The sequence below is a fragment of the Phyllobates terribilis genome, unplaced genomic scaffold, assembly GCF_046119375.1.
Source record: "Phyllobates terribilis strain yellow unplaced genomic scaffold, ASM4611937v1 Scaffold_1__5_contigs__length_1240528914, whole genome shotgun sequence".
NCBI classification, from domain to species: Eukaryota; Metazoa; Chordata; class Amphibia; order Anura; family Dendrobatidae; genus Phyllobates; species Phyllobates terribilis.
Genome location: NW_027362761.1, coordinates 452,121,753 through 452,146,661, shown reverse-complemented (window position 1 = coordinate 452,146,661; position 24,909 = coordinate 452,121,753). Strand labels below are relative to the sequence as shown.

Below are 24,909 nucleotides of genomic sequence, written 5' to 3'. Positions count from 1 at the left end.
TAATTCTGCTCTGTCTAAGAACTCTTCACCTTCCTTAATGATTTTCAAGGTAGTTAACCTCTCTTCTAGATTTCGCAACTTTTCCTCCAACAGGGACACAAGCTTGCATTTCTGGCATGTGAAGTTTGGCTTTTCCACTGGCAAGTCTGTGAACATGTAGCAGGATATGCAGCTCACCAAATGGCTCCTGGACTCTTCCATGTTCTTACTGTTAATGTTCTGAAAACAGTGAAAAAAGCTGCAAAAAAAAGCTTCAAAATGCGCGCGCCGATAGGCGCGCGGTTTACCGATGTCCTCTTTTTTTTATCTCCTTAGGACTCCTCCCCTGGTTTACCGATGTCCTCTTTTCAACTCCAACAGCCAAAATCCAGTGTTCTTTGAGCTCACGGAGACTCTTCACTTACCCCAAAATGCAGTGGGAATATGCAAATTATCTCCTTAGGACTCCTCCCCTGGTTTACCGATGTCCTCTTTTCAACTCAAACAGCCAAAATCCAGTGTTCTTTGAGCTCACGGAGACTCTTCACTTACCCCAAAATGCAGTGAGAATATGCAAATTATCTCCTTAGGACTCCTCCCCTGGTTTACCGATGTCCTCTTTTCAACTCCAACAGCCAAAATCCAGTGTTCTTTGAGCTCACGGAGACTCTTCACTTACCCCAAAATGCAGTGGGAATATGCAAATTATCTCCTTAGGACTCCTCCCCTGGTTTACCGATGTCCTCTTTTTTTTATCTCCTTAGGACTCCTCCCCTGGTTTACCGATGTCCTCTTTTCAACTCCAACAGCCAAAATCCAGTGTTCTTTGAGCTCACGGAGACTCTTCACTTACCCCAAAATGCAGTGGGAATATGCAAATTATCTCCTTAGGACTCCTCCCCTGGTTTACCGATGTCCTCTTTTCAACTCAAACAGCCAAAATCCAGTGTTCTTTGAGCTCACGGAGACTCTTCACTTACCCCAAAATGCAGTGGGAATATGCAAATTATCTCCTTAGGACTCCTCCCCTGGTTTACCGATGTCCTCTTTTCAACTCCAACAGCCAAAATCCAGTGTTCTTTGAGCTCACGGAGACTCTTCACTTACCCCAAAATGCAGTGGGAATATGCAAATTATCTCCTTAGGACTCCTCCCCTGGTTTACCGATGTCCTCTTTTCAACTCCAACAGCCAAAATCCAGTGTTCTTTGAGCTCACGGAGACTCTTCACTTACCCCAAAATGCAGTGGGAATATGCAAATTATCTCCTTAGGACTCCTGCCCTGGTTTACCGATGTCCTCTTTTCAACTCCAACAGCCAAAATCCAGTGTTCTTTGAGCTCACGGAGACTCTTCACTTACCCCAAAATGCAGTGGGAATATGCAAATTATCTCCTTAGGACTCCTCCCCTGGTTTACCGATGTCCTCTTTTCAGCTCCAACAGCCAAAATCCAGTGTTCTTTGAGCTCACGGAGACTCTTCACTTACCCCAAAATGCAGTGGGAATATGCAAATTATCTCCTTAGGACTCCTCCCCTGGTTTACCGATGTCCTCTTTTCAACTCCAACAGCCAAAATCCAGTGTTCTTTGAGCTCACGGAGACTCTTCACTTACCCCAAAATGCAGTGGGAATATGCAAATTATCTCCTTAGGACTCCTCCCCTGGTTTACCGATGTCCTCTTTTCAGCTCCAACAGCCAAAATCCAGTGTTCTTTGAGCTCACGGAGACTCTTCACTTACCCCAAAATGCAGTGGGAATATGCAAATTATCTCCTTAGGACTCCTCCCCTGGTTTACCGATGTCCTCTTTTCAACTCCAACAGCCAAAATCCAGTGTTCTTTGAGCTCACGGAGACTCTTCACTTACCCCAAAATGCAGTGGGAATATGCAAATTATCTCCTTAGGACTCCTCCCCTGGTTTACCGATGTCCTCTTTTCAACTCCAACAGCCAAAATCCAGTGTTCTTTGAGCTCACGGAGACTCTTCACTTACCCCAAAATGCAGTGGGAATATGCAAATTATCTCCTTAGGACTCCTCCCCTGGTTTACCGATGTCCTCTTTTCAACTCCAACAGCCAAAATCCAGTGTTCTTTGAGCTCACGGAGACTCTTCACTTACCCCAAAATGCAGTGGGAATATGCAAATTATCTCCTTAGGACTCCTCCCCTGGTTTACCGATGTCCTCTTTTCAACTCCAACAGCCAAAATCCAGTGTTCTTTGAGCTCACGGAGACTCTTCACTTACCCCAAAATGCAGTGGGAATATGCAAATTATCTCCTTAGGACTCCTCCCCTGGTTTACCGATGTCCTCTTTTCAGCTCCAACAGCCAAAATCCAGTGTTCTTTGAGCTCACGGAGACTCTTCACTTACCCCAAAATGCAGTGGGAATATGCAAATTATCTCCTTAGGACTCCTCCCCTGGTTTACCGATGTCCTCTTTTCAACTCCAACAGCCAAAATCCAGTGTTCTTTGAGCTCACGGAGACTCTTCACTTACCCCAAAATGCAGTGGGAATATGCAAATTATCTCCTTAGGACTCCTCCCCTGGTTTACCGATGTCCTCTTTTCAACTCCAACAGCCAAAATCCAGTGTTCTTTGAGCTCACGGAGACTCTTCACTTACCCCAAAATGCAGTGGGAATATGCAAATTATCTCCTTAGGACTCCTCCCCTGGTTTACCGATGTCCTCTTTTCAACTCCAACAGCCAAAATCCAGTGTTCTTTGAGCTCACGGAGACTCTTCACTTACCCCAAAATGCAGTGGGAATATGCAAATTATCTCCTTAGGACTCCTCCCCTGGTTTACCGATGTCCTCTTTTCAACTCCAACAGCCAAAATCCAGTGTTCTTTGAGCTCACGGAGACTCTTCACTTACCCCAAAATGCAGTGGGAATATGCAAATTATCTCCTTAGGACTCCTCCCCTGGTTTACCGATGTCCTCTTTTCAGCTCCAACAGCCAAAATCCAGTGTTCTTTGAGCTCACGGAGACTCTTCACTTACCCCAAAATGCAGTGGGAATATGCAAATTATCTCCTTAGGACTCCTCCCCTGGTTTACCGATGTCCTCTTTTCAGCTCCAACAGCCTAAATCCAGTGTTCTTTGAGCTCACGGAGACTCTTCACTTACCCCAAAATGCAGTGGGAATATGCAAATTATCTCCTTAGGACTCCTCCCCTGGTTTACCGATGTCCTCTTTTCAGCTCCAACAGCCAAAATCCAGTGTTCTTTGAGCTCACGGAGACTCTTCACTTACCCCAAAATGCAGTGGGAATATGCAAATTATCTCCTTAGGACTCCTCCCCTGGTTTACCGATGTCCTCTTTTCAGCTCCAACAGCCAAAATCCAGTGTTCTTTGAGCTCACGGAGACTCTTCACTTACCCCAAAATGCAGTGGGAATATGCAAATTATCTCCTTAGGACTCCTCCCCTGGTTTACCGATGTCCTCTTTTCAGCTCCAACAGCCAAAATCCAGTGTTCTTTGAGCTCACGGAGACTCTTCACTTACCCCAAAATGCAGTGGGAATATGCAAATTATCTCCTTAGGACTCCTCCCCTGGTTTACCGATGTCCTCTTTTCAGCTCCAACAGCCAAAATCCAGTGTTCTTTGAGCTCACGGAGACTCTTCACTTACCCCAAAATGCAGTGGGAATATGCAAATTATCTCCTTAGAACTCCTCCCCTGGTTTACCGATGTCCTCTTTTCAGCTCCAACAGCCAAAATCCAGTGTTCTTTGAGCTCACGGAGACTCTTCACTTACCCCAAAATGCAGTGGGAATATGCAAATTATCTCCTTAGGACTCCTCCCCTGGTGTACCGATGTCCTCTTTTCAGCTCCAACAGCCAAAATCCAGTGTTCTTTGAGCTCACGGAGACTCTTCACTTACCCCAAAACGCAGTGGGAATATGCAAATTATCTCCTTAGGACTCCTCCCCTGGTTTACCGATGTCCTCTTTTCAGCTCCAACAGCCAAAATCCAGTGTTCTTTGAGCTCACGGAGACTCTTCACTTACCCCAAAATGCAGTGGGAATATGCAAATTATCTCCTTAGGACTCCTCCCCTGGTTAGGAGTAGCTTACAGGACAGCTACCTCTCATAAGAAGCACTAGTATGTTTGTATTTTTTCCTTCTGTGAAAGAGAGCTAATTTACATACTGTTTTCCCATGGAGCATTGCTAATAAGGCTACATACAGTACAGACCAAAAGTTTGGACACACCTTCTCATTTAAAGATTTTTCTGTATTTTCATGACTATGAAAATTGTACATTCACACTGAAGGCATCAAAACTATGAATTAACACATGTGGAATTATATACTTAACAAAAAAGTGTGAAACAACTGAAAATATGTCTTATATTCTAGGTTCTTCAAAGTAGCCACCTTTTACTTTGATGACTGCTTTGCACACTCTTGGCATTCTCTTGATGAGCTTCAAGAGGTAGTCACCGGAAATGGTCTTCCAACAATCTTGAAGGAGTTCCCAGAGATGCTTAGCACTTGTTGGCCCTTTTGCCTTCACTCTGCGGTCCAGCTCACCCCAAACCATCTCGATTGGGTTCAGGTCTGGTGACTGTGGAGGCCAGGTCATCTGGCGTAGCACCCCATCACTCTCCCTCTTGGTCAAATAGCCCTTACACAGCCTGGAGGTGTGTTTGGGGTCATTGTCCTGTTGAAAAATAAATGATGGTCCAATTAAACGCAAACCGGATGGAATAGCATGCCGCTGCAAGATGCTGGGGTAGCCATGCTGGTTCAGTATGCCTTCAGTTTTGAAAAAATCCCCAACAGTGTCACCAGCAAAGCACCCCCACACCATCACACCTCCTCCTCCATGCTTCACGGTGGGAACCAGGCATGTAGAGTCCATCCGTTCACCTTTTCTGCGTCGCACAAAGACACGGTGGTTGGAACCAAAGATCTCAAATTTGGACTCATCAGACCAAAGCACAGATTTCCACTGGTCTAATGTCCATTCCTTGTGTTCTTTAGCCCAAACAAGTCTCTTCTGCTTGTTGCCTGTCCTTAGCAGTGGTTTCCTAGCAGCTATTTTACCATGAAGGCCTGCTGCACAAAGTCTCCTCTTAACAGATGTTGTAGAGATGTGTCTGCTGCTAGAACTCTGTGTGGCATTGACCTGGTCTGTAATCTGAGCTGCTGTTAACCTGTGATTTCTGAGGCTTGTGACTCGGATAAACTTATCCTCAGAAGCAGAGGTGACTCTTGGTCTTCCTTTCCTGGGGCGGTGCTCATGTGAGCCAGTTTCTTTGCAGCGCTTGATGGTTTTTGCAACTGCACTTGGGGACATTTTCAAAGTTTGCCCAATTTTTCGGACTGACTGACCTTCATTTCTTAAAGTAATGATGGCCACTCGTTTTTCTTTACTTAGCTGCTTTTTTCTTGCCATAATACAAATTCTAACAGTCTATTCAGTAGGACTACCAGCTGTGTATCCACCTGACTTCTGCACAACACAACTAATGGTCCCAACCCCATTTATAAGGCAAGAAATCCCACTTATTAAACCTGACAGGGCACACCTGTGAAGTGAAAACCATTTCCGGTGACTACCTCTTGAAACTCATCAAGAGAATGCCAAGAGTGTGCAAAGGAGTCATCAAAGCAAAAGGTGGCTACTTTGAAGAACCTAGAATATAAGACATATTTTCAGTAGTTTCACACTTTTTTGTTAAGTATATAATTCCACATGTGTTAATTCATAGTTTTGATGCCTTCAGTGTGAATGTACAATTTTCAAAGTCATGAAAATACAGAAAAATCTTTAAATGAGAAGGTGTGTCCAAACTTTTGGTCTGTACTGTATACTTTAGATTGATATGTGTTGAGTTTTACTTCAATTCTACTTTAGAACGGGCTAAACAAAACACTTAGCAACTTTTAGTACGTCTGACTAGCATTACACATTTGGGCTAGTTATGCGCAACAGTGGCAAAAATCTATGAAGAATAAACCAAAAGTCCTCCGGAGTAAAGTGTGCCAAATTTATTAAGAAAAGAGTGACTGTCAATAATTTTGGTGCATTTTGGGGCTATATGTGGAGTAGAAAATTAGATCTATGGCAGCCATATACTGGCATAGGTTTCATTTATAATGTAGGTCAATACGTATTATTTGCACATTTTAGCAAATGTATTGTGCTGCAGTTGGCTATGCCTTCTTTTACTAAGCCCTGTACATGCTGTATTTTTTTTTTAAAGAAAAGTGTTGGGGCTGATGAAAAAGAACAAAACCTGGTGTAGACTGATGATAAATTCCCTCATTTATGATTGTATAGCTTATTTGGATCATCCATATACGTATGTTTTAGGCTCTGTTCACCTCTGCACCGTGGTTTTCACTTATAACTGTGACCATTATGCAGTGGTGGATCCATCAAACAGCGCCCCATGGACCACGTCAGATGCTCCAAAGAAGATGTGAAGACAGTTACTTATTTTTACTTGGTCTACAAATACATTTATAACCTGTTCTAATATTCTATTAATCATTCTTTGCTACTGTATTTTGCATGAAATATCTATATACTATATGAAATATACACATATATATGTCTAAATACTGTATGTATGTGTCTGCATTCTTTTTTCATTATCAGTTAGCTCATCATCCATACACTGTTCATTAATATCCTAATTATAGGTTTCATAGTCAAGAAGTCGATTTGAAACAAATTAATTCTGGCATCTGCAAGCAGTTTCTGAGATTTGCTAAATGAGCTCAAATAGAGCTATTTTACATTGCAACAGAATTACCAGTTTCATTGGTGAGCCAGTAATGAAAAAGGGGGAAGGTGTCCCATCACGACTGGTCCTCATTATATCAGGCTTGTGCTTTTAAAGTCTGCATGGATCATTAACATTGTGCAACGTAAATAAATATGAGATCTCAAAAACAGAGAAATATCCTATACATATAATGTAGTCTCCATATCGGTCTTCATTTAAATGCAGTTTTATAACGTACGGAACATATTCTGTTCACAAATTATTAAAATATTATTTAGTATAATATTTCCAGTATATGTCATATTTAGTGACATACGACAATATAAAAATGCTGTCAGTTGTTTGTAAGGTCGGATATACTGTTCTCTGCTATTCTTTCAGCAATATTGTACTAGAATAAGTTTAATTTTGTAAACCAATTTTCAGTTCAGTACTGTTACTATAAAGTAATTTGCATGGACATTATGTAGTCCAGTAGTTGTCAACCCCTCAATGCTGGCATTAAAATGGTTATCCATGATTTTCTATTTAATATGTGTCTAAAAACTATCAGGCAGGTAGTTGCTAACAGAGGCAACTGTACTCAGTGCCGCCTCATATTGGTCACTAACCGCTCCTGTTGGCAATTCAGTCAACAACCTACAACCCCAAACTCCTACATTCCTACAACCCCAAACAGCTATTCAACACTTTTACCTCTCTCCTACGCCCTCCACTGCCCCCTCCGACCTCCGTCATCTCTGCTGAGGAGTTTGCCACACACTTCAAAAACAAGATTGACCAAACACGGCAAGTCTTTACTGCCCAACCACCACAGCCCCTTTGTTTTCCACACCATTGCCCTTCCCCCATAACCTCCCTTCCCAACATCACGGAAAGAGACCTTACTCATCTCCTCTCCAAATCACATCTCACCACTTGTGCACTCGACCCCATCCCATCCCATCCCACCTCCTCCCCAACCTCACCCCCACACTCATTCCATCCCTAACCCATCTCTTCAACCTATCACTAACTTCTGGTACCTTCCCCGCTGCCTTCAAACATGGCACAATCATGTCCATCCTCAAAAAGCCATCCCTCGACCCAACCGCCTTGTCCAGCTATCGCCCCATATCGCTGCTCCCATTTGCCTCCAAACTCCTTGAGCAACACGTTCACGCTGAACCTTCCTCCTACTTCTCATCTAACTCTCTCTTCAACAACCGACAATCCGGTTTCCGCCCCCACCATTCCACCAAAACTGCCCTTACCAAAATCACCAATGACTTACTTACAGCCAAAGCTAACAGACAATTCTCTGTACACCTTCTTCTTGACCTGTCCTCTGCTTTCGATACAGTTCACCACTGCCTCCTACTACAGATCCTCTCTTTCTTTGGCGTCAAAGACCTTGCCCTATCTTGGATCTCCTCATACCTTTCTAACTGCACATTTAGCGTCTCCCACTCCCACACTACCTTCTCACCCCGCCCCCTCTCTGTTGGAGTCCCTCAAGGCTCTGTCCTAGGACCCCTACTCTTCTCAATCTATACACTTGGCCTGGGACAGCTCATAAAATCCCATGGCTTCCAGTACCATCTGTACGCTGCGTGACTGATCCATCTCTCTCCTCGTTACTCCTCTGCTACCCCCCTTTGCAAATCCCTTCACTGGCTCCCAATAGCCCAGCGTATCCAGTTCAAACTACTAACATTGACCTACAAAGCCATCCATAACCTCTCTCCTCCGTACAGCTCTGAACTAATCTCCCGATACATTCCCTTACGTAATCTCCGGCCCTCTCAAGACCTCCTTCTCTCCTCCACACTTACTCGTTCCTCGCCTAATCACCTCCAAGATTTCTCCCGAATATCCCCCATCCTTTGGAATTCTGTGCCTCAACACGTCCAATTATCCGCCACACTTGGATCCTTCAAACGGAACCTGAAAATCCATCTCTTCAAACAAGCTTACAACCTGCCATGACCTTGCTTGCTGCCACCTCAACACACCGGAGCTACTGCAACACCCCCCAACCTACTGTCTCCTTCCCTGTTCCTGTAGAATGAAAGTCCACAAGGGCAGGGTCCTCTACCTTCTGTACCAGCCTATCATTGTTATATTGTTTACTTTAAGTGATATCTGTATTTGGTATGTAACCCCTTCTTATGTACAGCACCATGGAATCAATGGCGCTATATAAATAAATAATAATAATAATAATTCAGCTGCTCCATGTCAACAGAGCAGCTCTCCTTATTCCGGGCTATTCTGTTGACGAAACTTAACTGCTGGCTTCCCGCAGTTAGTAGGTGGGGAGCCAGCGGTCAATCAGCATGACATCGGCAGTCACGCCCCTTCAACAGAGCAGAGCAGAGAAGTAGCCACTGCTCTGTTAACGTAATGTCAGCGGAAACCTCTGAATCGCTGGCAGGATTGGCTTGTGGCCACTCTGTGCCAACAAAGATCAGCTTCGGGCACAACAGGCAGGCAGTTAGCAGCCACCTGCCTGTTAGTGCTTAGGCACATTGTAGAAAAAATTTGGATAACCCTTTAACTCTGTATAAAACCTGCACATCATAGGGCATGTGTAGCACCCCGAGGGCTCGGCTGCTACAGGGGTATTGCACCTCGACCCAGAGGTGTGATATTCCACTCCCGGGTAAGGATGGTGTGTGGACTAGGGCTCGTTAGGCTGCATGCACCACACACACCCCATTTCCGAGGGACAGCTCAATGGTGCTCCCACAGAAGTGCAGGCACGACAGCTTCTGTCCCTGGCTGGAGTGGGGAGGGGGAGGAAAACCCAGTGGTGTAGGAGCAGATAGGGGTGGGTCTCTGGGCATAGGTAGGAGCCCATTGGTTGCTAGTCACCTGGGCTCAGGTGCTAGAGGGAAGTATAAAAGGTGGGCACCATCTTAGATAGAGGAGTCTGTTCAGGGAGAAGGGAAGTCTGTGCAGTCTGAGGAGGAGTGACAAGGAGCAGAGCTGCTGCATGGGCTCTGCTCCCCAGGCAGGCCTTGTCAGGAGGCCGGGGCCTGAGAGAGAGAGAGAGAAGAAGGAACAGAAAGGAAAGTAAGAAAGGAACAAGAACATCAAGAAAGGCCCAGAGACACGAGGACAGAGGGAACCCTAAGGACCCAGGAGATTGCGGGTGACGGGTTGGCAGAGCAGGGTACCGGAACCCAAATTGGTGGAGGCAAGAAATTCCTCAGCCAAAGACCGGAGGTTGTGACCACATCTTGGTGCGACCCCTCACTACATCCACCAGGAAAGCATACCATATAGGGTCAGGGAAACCGGAGATAGGTTTCGCCAATAGAAGGCCCGTGGAAGCTGGACAAAGGTGGGTCACTGGTGGGGACGGCCAGAGAAAGGAAAATAAGGGAGCCCTGTGCCACGCTCTGGAATTGCCTGGGAGTTGGTCGAGTCCCCTGCCTGGTGGACGCAGCACGGCTTGGGCAGTCATTCCCTGCAGAAGTGAGTCGGATAACAACTGTGAGTAAAAGACCCTGGACTGCATCACTGACTCTGTGTTTCTTACCGCGCCAGCACTAATGGTACTGGGACACCCTGCACCACAACCCCCACCATCTACGCTCACTGCCCTGAGGCTACACTCCTCCCGTGGGGAGTTATACTATTCCCTGCTGCACCCACAACACCAGCCTCAGCGGTCTGCTCTGCAGCGGCGGTTCACTCTGACCGCAATCCACGGGTGGCGTAGTCGGACATTGCAAACCATATAAATAGACTGCCACAATTTGGTCTGACCACCCTGAGCCACGGGATCGGGTTGCCACTACTACCCCCATCAGCACCGTACACTAGAAGGCCCGGTTCCGAGTACCCCACGGCCCAGGGGGCGAGTCACATGTTAAAGGGGTAGATGCATCTGTGAATATGTGTATATGTACTGTACATATATATAGAGTATATATACATATTTTGATTGGTATGGTATCCGATTTTCTTTGCACACCCATAGATTTGAATAAATGAGTATCATCTGAATTATGGAAGAGACTAGTGCATGCTGCAATTTTTCTCATGGGGACATTCAGTCCGTGATAAAAAAATAGTCATCTGACCATCCCTATTGAATAACCTTGGTCTGAGTGCTGTCCATTTTTTACCCATTTTTTTTCACAGACAACACTCAGACCAAAAATACAGTCATGTGAATTTAGACACAGAAACATGTCATCATAGAAATGTAGTCCAATCTGCAGGTATTATGTTATAGAGCAGGGGGAGCAGAGCAGATTGAGTCATAGTTTTGTGAGAAAAAATTTACTATAACCTGTGATTTCATCATTTAATCCCCTGCTCTTTCTGGGATTTTCGTTCCACTGGGCAGTCCTATCAGTGACTGAAACCTAGCTCCTTATGCACATTTATACAAAGAATGCTATCAGTCATTAATAGGACCATCCACTGGACCAAAAATACAATTTAACAAATAAATCTATTTACTTAGCAACCCCTGCTGTATTACATAACGCCTGGAGATAGGACTGCATTTTCATGGTGACAGATTCCCTTTAATTGCATTTGTGAGTAAATCATATCAAATAGTTACAATGAAATTGAAGCTAAATTATTATAAATGTATCGCTCAAACCCTCTTCTATTCCAAAATCCAGCAATGTGACCATATTTTATTCCTCAAATCCATACTGCAGTAGCATGTAAAAGTTTGGGCACCCCTGGTCAAAATTACTGTTATTGTAAACAGTTAAGCAAGTTGAAGATGAGATGATCTCTAAGAATCCTAAAGTTAAAGATGACACTTTTCTTTTGTATTTTAGCCACCCCACAAAAAAATATTGTCATTTTTTACATTTTAAAAATGAAACAAAGGAAAATGGACCGATGCAAAAGTTTGGGCACCCTTGGAGATTTGTGTGCTCAGATAATTTTGACCAAGATTTCAGACCTTAATAAGCAAGCCTGTTAGGGTTATGGCTTGTTCACTATCATCGTTAGGAAAGGCCAGGTGATGCATATTTCCCAGGTTTATAAAAATCAAGCCTTCTCTAACTTTGTGCCCAAAACAGCAGCTATGGGTTCTTCTAAGTAGTTGCCTAGCACTCTGAAAATGAAAATGGTTGAGGCCCACAAAGCAAGAGAAGTCTATAAGAAGATAGAAAAGTGTTTTCAAGTTGCCCTTTCCTCAGTTCAAAATGTAATTAAGAAATGGCAGTTAACAGGAACAGTGGAAGTCAAGATAAGGTCTGGAAGGCCAAGTAAAATTTCAGTGAGAGCTACTGGTAGGATTGCTAGAGAGGCAAATCAGAACCCCTGCTTGACTGCAAAAGACCTTCAGAAAGATTTAGCAGACTTTGGATTTGTGATACATTGTTCTACTGTTCAGAAACACCTGCACAAATATTGCCTTCATGGAAGAGACATCAGAAGAAAACCTCTCCTGTGTCCTCACCATAAATTTCAGCATCAGAAGTATGCAAAAGAACATCTAAACAAGCCTGAAGTATTTTGGAAACAAGTCCTGTAGACCGATGAGGTTAAAATAGAACTCTTTGACCACAATGATAGGTATGTGTGGAGAAAAAAGGTCACAGAATTTCAGGAAAAGAACACCTCGTCATCCATTAAGCATGGGGGTGGATCAATTATGCTTTAGGTTGTGTTGCAGCCAATGGCATGGGGAACATTTCACGGGTAGAGGGATAGAATGGATTCAATGAAATTTCAACAAATTCTTGATGCAAACATAACACCATCTGTAAAAAAAAGCTGAAGTTGAAAAGAGGATGGCTTCTACAAATGGATGATGATCCTAAACACAAGTCAAAATCCACAATAGACTACCTCAAAAGGCGCAGGCTGAAGGTTTTACAATGGCCCTCACAGTCCCCTGAGCTGAAAATCATTGAAAATCTGTGTCTAAACCTCAAAATAGCTGTGCATGCAAAGCGACCCAGGAATCTCACAAAGAAGAATGAATGAAAATCCCTCAAACAAGAATTGAAAGACTCTTGGCTGGCTACAAAAAGCGTTTACAAGATTTGACACTTGCAAAAGGGGTTGCTACAAGGTACTAACCATGCAGGGTTCCCAAACTTCTGCATTGTCCCATTTTCCTTTTGGTAATTTTTAAAATGTAAAAAATGACAATATGACAATTTTTTTTTTGGGCTAAAATGCAAAGGAAATGTGTCATCTTTAACTTTAGGCCTTTTAGAGATCATTTCATCTTCATCTTGCTTCACTGTTCACAGAAACAGTAATTTTGACAAGGGGTGCCCAAACTTTTACTTGCCACTGTATATTAAACAAGAAGCAACTATGTAAACAGTGTTATTTAAATATCTGTTATAATTTTGTGTACACAGGTCTTATGCAGACCTATAAGACCTATATTTCTCCATGGTTATAAATGACAAACATGTTCTTGACATGTTCTTGGTAGGACATCAAGAAAATAGGGACAGATGAAGAGGGATACTGTGAGTTGACAGAGGAAATTTTGGCATTTCCATAGAATGGAAGTGCCGAAATTTCTTTTCTCAACTCTTTGTATTGCTGTGCTGCACCAGCAGAATCGGGAACCCACGAATATAACTTTTGCACATGTTTATCCTACGTACAAACATGGTGAGCTCTTTATCCCAATTTCTAGGGAGGGATACTATACTGTACAACTGCAGGATCAGACTACACAGGTTTTATTTATAGTCTGTTACCATGGAGACACAAAAGGTTTGAAAAGGAGCTGTATACACAAAATGATAGGATATTTTTTATATAAATACGGAACCTATTGCGTAAGGAAGCTTCTTTGTTTTCTAGATGCATTGGAGCAATAGAAAAGGTGGACAGCTCATTTATTGTGGATGCCAAATTCTAAATATGCGCAAATGCAGTATAGAACACCTACGTGCAACACGGACGTCTGGTTGAGGCCTAATGGTCTTATTCTGCATATAATGGCCCACTAGTGTACAATAATGCAGTAAATTTTACAGCGTATCTTTAGATAAACACCAATAAAACATCATCATACTGTACCTACATCTAAAAAAAGCCAAAATTGATACCAGTGGTGAAATAGTAAGAGTTGTGGAAGTGATGGGTTAATCCACTGCACTATTCATCCTATATGTGATAAATTCCACAGAAGAACAGTTTTTATATTATACTTTTTAATTCAGATTGCACAAGTATTACAATGCTCTGAAATGCCATGCATGAGGGGGGCCGCGTCCCCACCCCCAGGCCGCGCGTCTCTGCCACAGAGCATGAGTAATATGCAGCACAAGTTTAATTTCTAGAGGTGCCAATTGTGCTCAACGTAAAAGGAAAGAAGGTCATCAGGCTGATTAGACAAAGATATTGGATGCCATTTTAGGTATTGTCGCTTGTCACAGAATCCACCCCCTCTGCATCTCATTCTGTGGATATGGCTTTGTTATTGTTTAATTGTAGCCATGTCGGCAGTGGGGTCATTGCTAACTCATTCTGTTGCTAAAGAATTGAAGAGGCTTGACTAGACTCTGGAGTGGCATTTCCACAGGGACATGTGTCCAATGAGAAAAGTGGCAGATCTTTTGATAATGGACGTCCTTATTAAGCTTTCTGGATGGCTGATGACGAGCACTTAATGGCAGAAATGAAATTAGGTCCCAGGTGGCAGATCACTGTTATACAGTTGGCTTGTTAAGGGGCTTTCTCTTTTTTACAGTTTAATGTAAGCTATGCCGCTCGCTAATGTGTTGTAGGATAATAAGTGTTCTGTACAGTCTCACATATAATCCCTTATGTCAGACCGGGAAATGGAAATACTGTAATGGCTTACCAATCTATACCAAATAGGAGTCTGCATTACACTGCACAGATCATCTTCATTTACATGTGTAATCTGCAATAACAAATCAGTACATGCAGGTTCGTGGGTTTGTCCTCTTCTCTCAGTAAAGATGATATTCTAGTTTCCTAGTAAAGCTGTGTAGCCTACATCACAGTCTCCTAAAATGCAAATTTACTTGGATATGAAGTAATACATTCCATGACCTTGTATAGCTACAGATTGTAAAGTTGAAAAAAGAAAATTCATATAAAAGCACAAATTAATTGAGTTTTGTGGCATTTACAACATATCCCTCACTCTCCAGTGAGCTCAATGAATGCTCTTAGGAGCCTGCTCATATTAGAAATTTCCACCATATCCATATACTAACATCTTCCATAATCCGAACCTCCCATTTCTGTCTACAAGACTTTTCTCGTGCTGCGCCAGTTCTCTGGAATGTGCTACCCCAGACAATCAGATTAATTCCCAGTGTCCACAGTTTTTAGGATGCCATAAGAACACATCTGTTTAGGGAGGACTATCACATCACCTAACATATCTAACTGTCATAAGTTCTTTCTTCCTTCATTTTTCCTCAAAATCTAGTCACTTTCTTCTGTTTCCATCACATTCCATGCGCTGAGTACATGAATTACCTTATTTATTTTAAAGGGCGCTCACTCGTCTTGTTTGAATTGTTGAATTATACTGAATGTTACTCTGTAATGTCAGATATTGTTTGAACTTACACCCTCTGTATTGTAAAGTGCTGCAGGGTATGTTGACTCTATATGAATAAAAAAATATTACCTATCTTATAATTATTATATCCCAAGGATATAATTTACAATTAACTCTGAACTGGTGGGTAGATAAATGGATGTAACTGTACAAATGACCAAAACACAAGTAGTTTACCGCAATCCGGCATATAGTTGTGTTCCAGAGATGGCATGAGACAGCAGTTATATACAGCTAAGCTCCTGCTGCATGTGCTAGGACCATACCTAGCTCCAATCCCTGCACTTAGAGCAGCATATAAGGAGACATGCAGGCGCCGGGGCCTGAGCAGGCGGGGGGCCCACTCGCCGCTCTATGGGACCCGTGAGCGGAGGAGAGCGGTGTCAACTCCCTCCCCCCCGCTTGCTCAGGGCCCCGGCAGCCGGCGCAATACTTACGTCTCCCCGCAGCAGGTCCTGTCTCTTCCGCGGCTACTGCACTGTGACGTCTTTACAACGCGCCATCTCCTGAGCAGTCACAGCGCAGAGCAAGAAGAAGCTGGCGCGCGTGAGGAGTCCTGAGCAGCGGCAGCAGGTGAGGAGAAGTGAGGTGAGTATTTGATTTTTTTTTTTATTGTATGGAGGCATGGGGCATTATATGGTGGGGTGGGGTGGGGGTGTGTGACATCCTGCATGGGGCATTATAAGCGAGGGGGGTGTGTGTGACATCCTGCATGGGGCATTATAAGGGAGGGGGGGAGGTGTGTGACATCCTGCATGGGGCATTATAAGGGAAGGGGGTGACATAATGCATGGGGCATTATAAGGGAGGGGGGGTGACATCCTGCATGGGGCATAAGGGAGGGGCGGGTGTGTGACATCCTGCATGGGGCATTATAAGGGAGGGGGGGTGCCATCCTGCATGGGGCATTATAAGGGAGGGTGTGTGTGTGACATCCTGCATGGGGCATTATAAGGGAGGGGGGGTGTGTGACATCCTGCATGGGGCATTATGAGGGAGGGAGTGTGTGTGAAATCCTGCATGGGGCATTATAAGGAAAGGGGGTGTGTGACATCCAACATGGGGCATTATAAGGGGGGTGACACCCTGCATGGGGCATTATAAGGGGGGGTGACATCCTACATGGGGCATTATAAGAGAGGGGGGTGTGACATCCTGCATGGGGCATTATAAGGGGGCGTGACATCCGGCATGGGGCATTATAAAGGAGGGGGATGTGACATCCTGCACGGGGCATTATAAGGAGGGGGGGTGTGACATCCTGCATGGGGCATTATAAGGGGGTGTGACATCCTGCATGGGGCATTAAAAGGGGGGGAAGTGACATCCTGAAAGGGGCATTATAAGGGGGGGGGTGACATCCTGCATGGGGCATTATAAGGGAGGGGGTGTGTGACATCCTGCATGGGGCATTATAAGGGGGGGTGACATCCTGCATGGGGCATTATAAGGGAGGGGGTGTGACATCTTGCATGGGGCATTATATGGGGGGGGGGAGTGACATCCTGAATGGGGCATTATAAGGGAGGGGGGGTGACATCCTGCATGGAGCATTATAAGGGGGGTGACATTCTGCATGGGGCATTATTAGGGGGGGTGACATAATGCATAGGGCATTATACGGGGGGTTACATCTTGCATGGGGCATTATAAGGGGGGGTGACATCCTGCATGGGGCATTATGTGGGGGGAACAGCCTGTGTGGGACATTATGTGGGGGGAACAGCCTGCATGAGGCATTATATGGGGGAAACAGCCTGCATGGAGCATTATGTGGGGGCACAGCCTGCATGGAGCGTTATATGGGGGCCAGTATTCTGTATGGAGAGTTATATGGGGGCCAGTATCCTGTATGGAGCGTTATATGGGGGCCAGTATCCTGTATGGAGCGTTATATGGGGGCCAGTATCCTGTATGGAGCATTTTAAGGGGGCCAGTATTCTGTATGGAGCGATTCGCCGGTTTCTGAGCTATTGTGGAATTTACAATAGATATCACTCATGTAATGTAAGAAGTGAAATCTTTGGCCTTGTACTATATATATATTTCTCTGCGGTATCTGTACATCATGAATCGTGGTATGTGTTAAAGGGGCCCACTGAGACTCTTTCGCCCAGGGCCCACAAAAACCTGGAGCCGGCCCTGGAGACATGACAGGAGAAGATCACTCCCTTTGTCAGCCCATTGCTTCCCCTCAGTGCTGATTGTTCCTACGCCAACAAAAAGGCCTTAGAATCGCCTGTCACGCAAGGTGTAGGAAAGACTTAGTGCAACACAAAAGGAAGAAGGAAAGGGAGCCCAGACTCTAGGGAAAGGGGGGAGTGGAGACCTCCTAGGCTGGTTAGTGTCACCCTGTCTCCCCTAACGATCCTATATTGGCTCTTCACCAATCACCGCACGCGTGCCTCGCCCTGTCTTTCCCTGGCGTATGGGTAAGGCTAGGGAAGGGAGGAGATGAGCACTAGTCGATCCCCACTGAACACTAAAGACAGCAAGGGAGGACAAACAGGGGGAAATTGCTTAGCTTTAGATGACTCCAGACAAATGCACACACATCCTCACGCTCCACAGAGGAAGAAGTACTGCTCTTGCTAAAGCCTACACAAGGAGTAATGAATATCACCGGCACCTCCCTCTGGAACACAGCAGGTATTTATACACCCAGGGCCAGGGTGTTAATTAGCCAGAGGAAGGTAGCCGCTGGGTCCTAGAGACAGCCTCTAAGAAGATGTCTGTAATGCCAAAAGTAGAGATCTACTGCAACCCACTGCAGGGTGACTGTCTGTCACTTCTGACACACCCGTGACATAGCCTTTGTGTCTGCCATATACTTCAGCGTATCATATTTTCCCAGTGGTGGGGTCTAGTAGGCTACCTATCAAATACTGACAGGCTAGATAAAGTTTAGCATAAAACCTTATAAAAAAAATGGTATCCAAAACTACAGCTCAATATGTAACAAAACAAGCCCTCATACAGATTTGCACTCAGAAAATTGAAAAAGTTGAGTTCCAATTTTGTACTCGACTTTCAAATTTCCCAATGCTACTCTTGACTTGGCCAAAACAATACTCATGTAAACCCAACCACCAATTAATGGCTGCAATGGAGACGAGCAGTCAATAGTGAGCCCCCCGTCTACCACTAGAAGCAATATTTGTGAGAGCAAGACATTATAGCTACGGTCACATAATATCTGTTCCTTCATTAATTCTTCTCTGTCGTCCACGTCCAGGATGATTAGATACAGTGTCATGGGTTGAAAACGTCTTGATTATGTTGTGCACTGTGGACAAAGGAACATCAAGATCTCTGGAGATGGACTTGTAACCTTGAAATTGTTTATACTGTTCAACAATTTTGTTTCTCAAGTCCTCAAACAGTTCTCTTCTCCTCTTTCTGTTCTCCATGCTTAGTTTCAGCAGACACAGACACACAATGCAAAGATTGAGTCAACTTCTCCCCTTTTTATCTGCTTTCAGGTATGATTTTCATATTGCCCACACCTGTTAAGTGCCACAGGTGAGTTTGAACGAGCATCACATGGTTGAAACAAAGTTGTTTACACACATTTTTGAAAAGGTGCCAACAATTTTGTCCGGCCCATGTTTGGGGTTTAGTGTGACATTATGTCTAGGGATGAGCAAGCACTAAAATGCTTGTTACTCGAACCGAGCAATTCCTAATGCTCAGATGCTCGTTTCGAGTAACGAGTGTAATGGTAGTTAATGGGGAATCCAAGCATTTTTCTGGCAGACCCTACAAGGAGGTCTGGGGGGCAATGTTGAATGTTGAAATAGGTGGAAAAAGTACTGAATTGAAGGAGAACAGCATGGGGAAGACCTCTGGAAGCATGTCTGACTCCCAGATTGCAGCTTGAGTATAATGGTGTCACACTTTTACTCCACTTTAAGGACTGACAATAAAACATTTAAAAACAAAGAGAAATTGGAGTTTGTAGGAAAAAAAATCATAAGAAACATTCTTTCCTTTATAATGACTAGTATATAAGGCAAATTTTAAAAAGGATTTAAAAAAAAATTAAGTAAACCAAAATGTTTTTTTAATAAAGCTGGAAATGTCAGTGTAATTTATGAAGGAAGCAAGAACTGCCAAAAATTTGATTGAAGAGGGATTCAGATACACCCTGTATTAGACATAGAGGAGGACCTCATACACATTCTGTTCAAATTGTCATGTAGTGGTACTTCTTCACTCATAAAGGTTATGCAGTAAGTGCAAAGCCTGCCATCCATACACTTTTGAAGGCACCAACTGTAGTGCCTGATTCAAATATTGTAAACAAAGTGTAGTTGTGGTACTACTACACTCATAAAAGCTCTGCACACAGTGCAAAGCCAGCCAAAAATTACAAGCAGGGTCATCCATACACCCTTGAAGGCACCAACTGGAGTGCCTCTTAAAAAAATTCAGAAAGTGTAGTTGTGGTACTCCTACACTCACAAAGGCTTTGCAGACAGTGCAAAGCCAGAAAAAAAATATAAGGAGGGTCATCCATACATCCCTGAAGACATCAACTGGAGAGCCTCATAAAAAAATTCAGAAAGTGTGACTAATTCAATCCAGAAAAAATGTAGAACTTTTTTTTGAGTTTTATTTACCACTGTAATGTAACACTAAGCACGTTAAACTGTATGGATGACTAATTGAATCCTGAAAAAAATTTTGAACCTTTTTTTTGGAGTTTTATATACCACCGTAATGTAACACTGTTACGGATCCGGGTGGTAGAACCTCTGTGCTGTGATACAAGGAGGGACCAGAGGGGCGTAACTAAGTGCTTACCCAGACCGACCCTGGCCACATGGCGGCTTAGTCGACTCCGTGAACCAAGGAGGGACCAGGAAGGTGAACCATGTGCCACTCTGGGACCAACCTTGTGTGAGAGCAGGCGACTCCCACGGGACTGATGGCCGAAGCCGACAGGCACAGCAGATGAGCACGGCTGGTAGACAGAGAGGTGATGCGGGTAGACAAGCAGGCGGGCACGGCAGAGAGACAGGCAGGCGGGCACGGCTGATAGACAGGCTGGCGGGCACTGGAACCTGAGGGCTGAGGAGAGTGTTAGCACACAAACAACAACCTTGAACAGGAACCTCCATTTTGGAGGAGGTGTCTTATATAAGAGCAGTCCTCCAGCCTTTGGCCGGGGACGCTTTGGGACGGTGAGTGCGGCCCCTTTAAGAGGGAGGGAGTGCGCGCGCGCCCTAAGTACAGTGCCAGGGGAACTGCGCGTGGTGCGCGCACCCCGGGCAGATGCAGCGGGGAGCTGGAGGATCCCGGACCGCGGCGGTGAGGGGATCGGCGTCTCTGCCTGACAGGAGGCACTAAGCATGTTAAACTCTATGGATGACTAATTCAATCCAGAAAAGAAAATTATAATGGTTTTTGGGAGTTTTATATACCGCCGTAATGTAACACTAAGCATGTTAAACTGTATGGATGACTAATTGAATCCTGAAAAAAATTTTGAACCTTTTCTTTGGAGTTTTAGATACCACCGTAATGTAACACTAAGCATGTCAAACTCTATAGGTGACTAATTCAATCCAGAAAAAAAAACTTGAATGTTTTTTGGAAGTTTTATATACCACTGTAATGTAACACTAACCACTTTAAACTATAAGGATGACAATATAGTCATTTTTTTAAGCACCCCAAAAAAACAGAATGTGGTCACATGCAGCAGCTATATATTTAGCAACAGACTGCAAAGCCCTAAGCACTGCCTAGAGGCTGTATTCTGCCACTCTCCCTGCTTCTGCAACTGTCCGTGCGCTAAATGCAGAATGTATCTGATGCAAACAGCAAAGCACAGGATTAGCCCTTAGAAGGACTGTTAGTATGATGGTTAAGGATCAGCACCAGTATTACCACTAGAGGACTCTGATGAATGAAACTGTGCACACACAGGCCTGGACAAATACTCTCGCCCTCCAATCACAACTGTTCCTGAGCTGTGCAATGGTGTCAGTGTTCCGAGCGTGGAGGCACCTGTCCTTTTATAACCTCTGATGAGGTAATGCGGCCAGCCAATCACAGTAATGCCACTACCAAAATGGCTACGGCATTACAGTGACTGGCAGGCAATCCCTGCATGTTTATTGGCTTTTTAACAGGCGTAAAACATACAAGGTGGGGATTCAAGCTTCAAATCCGAGCACCGGCTAATGCTCGCCTAGTGCCGAGCACAATTGAGAACCCAGATACTCGAGTGATATCCTAGTATCACCGAGCACGTTCACTCATCCCTAATTATGTCCAATTTGCCTTTTTTCAGTTTTTTTTTGTTACAATACACGCAACAGAAATAAATATGTGTAATTGCAATAATTTTCTGGGAGGATGTCAACACTATCGGCCATGACTGTAGTCAGAGCTTTTTTGCAGTAAAAAACAACCCTGATTAAAAGTCTATGGGGTTCATCATGAGTTATTGTGATCTGTTTAAACATAGATCTATCATGGCTGTTATTGCTGTGTTACGAATGGAAGCCATGATTTTACGGTGAGCGGAACCTAAGGAATACTGATAAATGACATCACTGCGTTGATTGGTTACGAGCACCACCCCTGCTTTACCCTGCATACAAGTTGTATAGGTTTCTCCACTATTATTATTATCTAGAATGCAGGATCATTTTTTTGCAATAGTCTCGTCTATAAGTGTTCTGTCAGATCTACATGTAATGCAATAAAATTAAAATACATATCCTCCTTTTTCCCTTTATGTAGTCTGCAATCTGATGGCTAAATTAGTGGCTAATACACTTGTAATATTTATGGTGCCAACACTTAGTTAAGCAACCTTTATGTAAGATTTATGTTGATTTTTTCATTTCTCATTTAATGGCGAATTATAAGGACCATGTTTCATAAAGATAATTCTCCATTTAAATTCATCAGCCCATTAAATATTAAAATTATGTTTCTTATGCAGTCTAGAACAAATTTGTCCAGCTTCAGCGATTATTTGCACTCATAAAAATTAGGCTTGATTAATAAAATTTAAATGCTTGATTAAGTTGACATTTTCATGTTTCACTTCTGATTTATGAAAATTATTCAGTGTATGAGACTCCAGATTTGTGATGCTGCCGCATGGTCACATTTTTTCTAGTGTAGTAAAAAGAGAGATACCTTTCTATGTACCAAGGGGTGATCTGGTTGCCAGATATTATTAGACTCACTCATTTGACTGAGATTTTAGTTAAGTTTATTTTTTATCTTTAACAGAATGCTATTTAATTGCTTATGAGATTATGAACTACAATAACAAAGATAAGACACTGCTGTTCAGCAAAATAATTATTCAATTATTTTTACCAATACGTTACATAAAACCACACTCATTTGTGGTGGTTTGTCACACTGATCCTAAATGTAAGAAAAAAAAAAAAAAAAAAACCTCATGGCTATAATTTTTTTATTTACATGATATGGAAGACTGCTGAGGGGATATTTGATGGCAACAAGAATCTTTTAATGATGTGAGTATAAGAGACATAAATTTGAGTTGCTCAATATATCTTGGAGATATCAAATATGGCCCTATATGTAGTCAAAGTGTTACAGATCATATTCAGCTAAGATTAGATTGAGGCATAAGACATGAGGCCTTTCTAGGAGTAGTGGACCTCATGTGTTGCACTAAAATAATGAAAGGTCCAGCTAACTCACCACCAAGATCTCACGGTCTGTGTGTAATAAGAGAAAATGAAGAAACATCCAGCTCCTAAGATCCCAAAAAATATGAGAAGGCTTTATTTGGTCTTCCACAAAAATATGAACAAGACACTAGGTGTAGAAAAATATGAACAAGACACTAGGTGTAGAAAAATATAAACAAGACACTAGGTGTAGAAAAATATGAACAAGACACTAGGTGTAGAAAAATATGGCCAAGACACTAGGTGTAGAAAAATATGAACAAGACACTAGGTGTAGAAAAATATGGACAAGACACTAGGTGTAGAACAAGACACTAGGTGTAGAAAAATATGAACAAGACACTAGGTGTAGAAAAATATGGACAAGACACTAGGTGTAGAAAAATATGAACAAGAAACTAGGTGTAGAAAAATATGGACAAGACACTAGGTGTAGAAAAATATGAACAAGACACTAGGTGTAGAAAAATATGGACAAGACACTAGGTGCAGAAAAATATAGACAAGACACTAGGTGTAGAAAAATATGAACAAGACACTAGGTGTAGAAAAATATGGACAAGACACTAGGTGCAGAAAAATATGAACAAGACACTAGGTGTAGAAAAATATGAACAAGACACTAGGTGTAGAACAAGACACTAGGTGTAGAAAAATATGAACAAGACACTAGGTGTAGAAAAATATGGACAAGACACTAGGTGTTGAAAAATATGGACAAGACACTAGGTGTAGAAAAATATGAACAAGACACTAGGTGTAGAAAAATATGGACAAGACACTAGGTGTAGAAAAATATGAACAAGACACTAGGTGCAGAAAAATATGAACAAGACACTAGGTGTAGAAAAATATGAACAAGACATTCTGATATTGTGGAATACCCAATATCAGAATGGAGAACCAGGGAATGGCGGTGTCTTTGCCACCGAGTGAGATCAAGGTGAAGGAACTTCAGGTTGTTTATAAGTAAAATTTTTATTCACGCTAATATAAAACAAATAAAAACTATAACTATATACACAACCTGCTTCGGCTGTTTGTAGCCTTCTTCAGGTGTAAGGAGAAAATGAATTTGACCTCTCTTATATAGCCCTTTGCCAGAGTGAGAGAGGGAGGGGATACAACAGAAGAAGAGGAGGAGTGATTCAACCGGTATTGTTCTCTGTCTTTTTTATATAAAAATATAAAAAATGTTATATATAAAATAACAAACCCTGTTGTAAGAAACATGTCAATCTAGTTAACTTCCCATTATCTTGAGAACAAAAAATGTATCACATCAACATAAAAATACACTTCTGCTTTTTTTTATATAACAAGCAAAAAAAAAGTTTTTTTTGAGGAAAAAAATGCATAAAAGGTAAAATAGATACAATAAAAGTAGGAAAAGAGACAAATGGGAATGTGTATATATAATCAATATATAATCAATATAGCATAACTAAATATAAAAAAAGACCTTGAATGCTAAAGCATCATTTTGGATATTTAAATTGCAAAGTTTATTATTGTCTGAATGGCAAACTAGAACAAATTTGACCATCAATGTTACAAATAAGTTTTGTTATGGGTCTCTATTTTCAATAGATATATGAGAATTTGTCATGTACAGTCCTACATGTATGCACATAACTTTTTAGGTATAAACAAAAATAAGATATAGGAACACAGATAATAAAAACAAGATGAAAAAATAAACCAGCAAAATAGCAAAGTAGCAATATATATATATATATATATATATATATATATGTATATATATATAGGTATATATTGGTACTTTTCTAGTTAGATGGTTTATTTTTTCATCTTGTTTTTATTATCTGTTTTCCTATATATTATTTTTCTTTATACCTAAAAAGTTATGTGCATACATGTAGGAGTTTACATGACAAATACTCATATATATATATACAGTTATATGAAAAAGTTTGG

General features: G+C 42.6%; 1 protein-coding gene across 8 annotated transcripts in view; it reads right to left on the bottom strand.

The window, feature by feature from the left end:
- MCTP1 (multiple C2 and transmembrane domain containing 1) overlaps nt 1-24,909 on the bottom strand; it is a 1,157,412-nt gene that overhangs the window by 211,761 nt on the left and 920,742 nt on the right. The window lies entirely within an intron of this gene.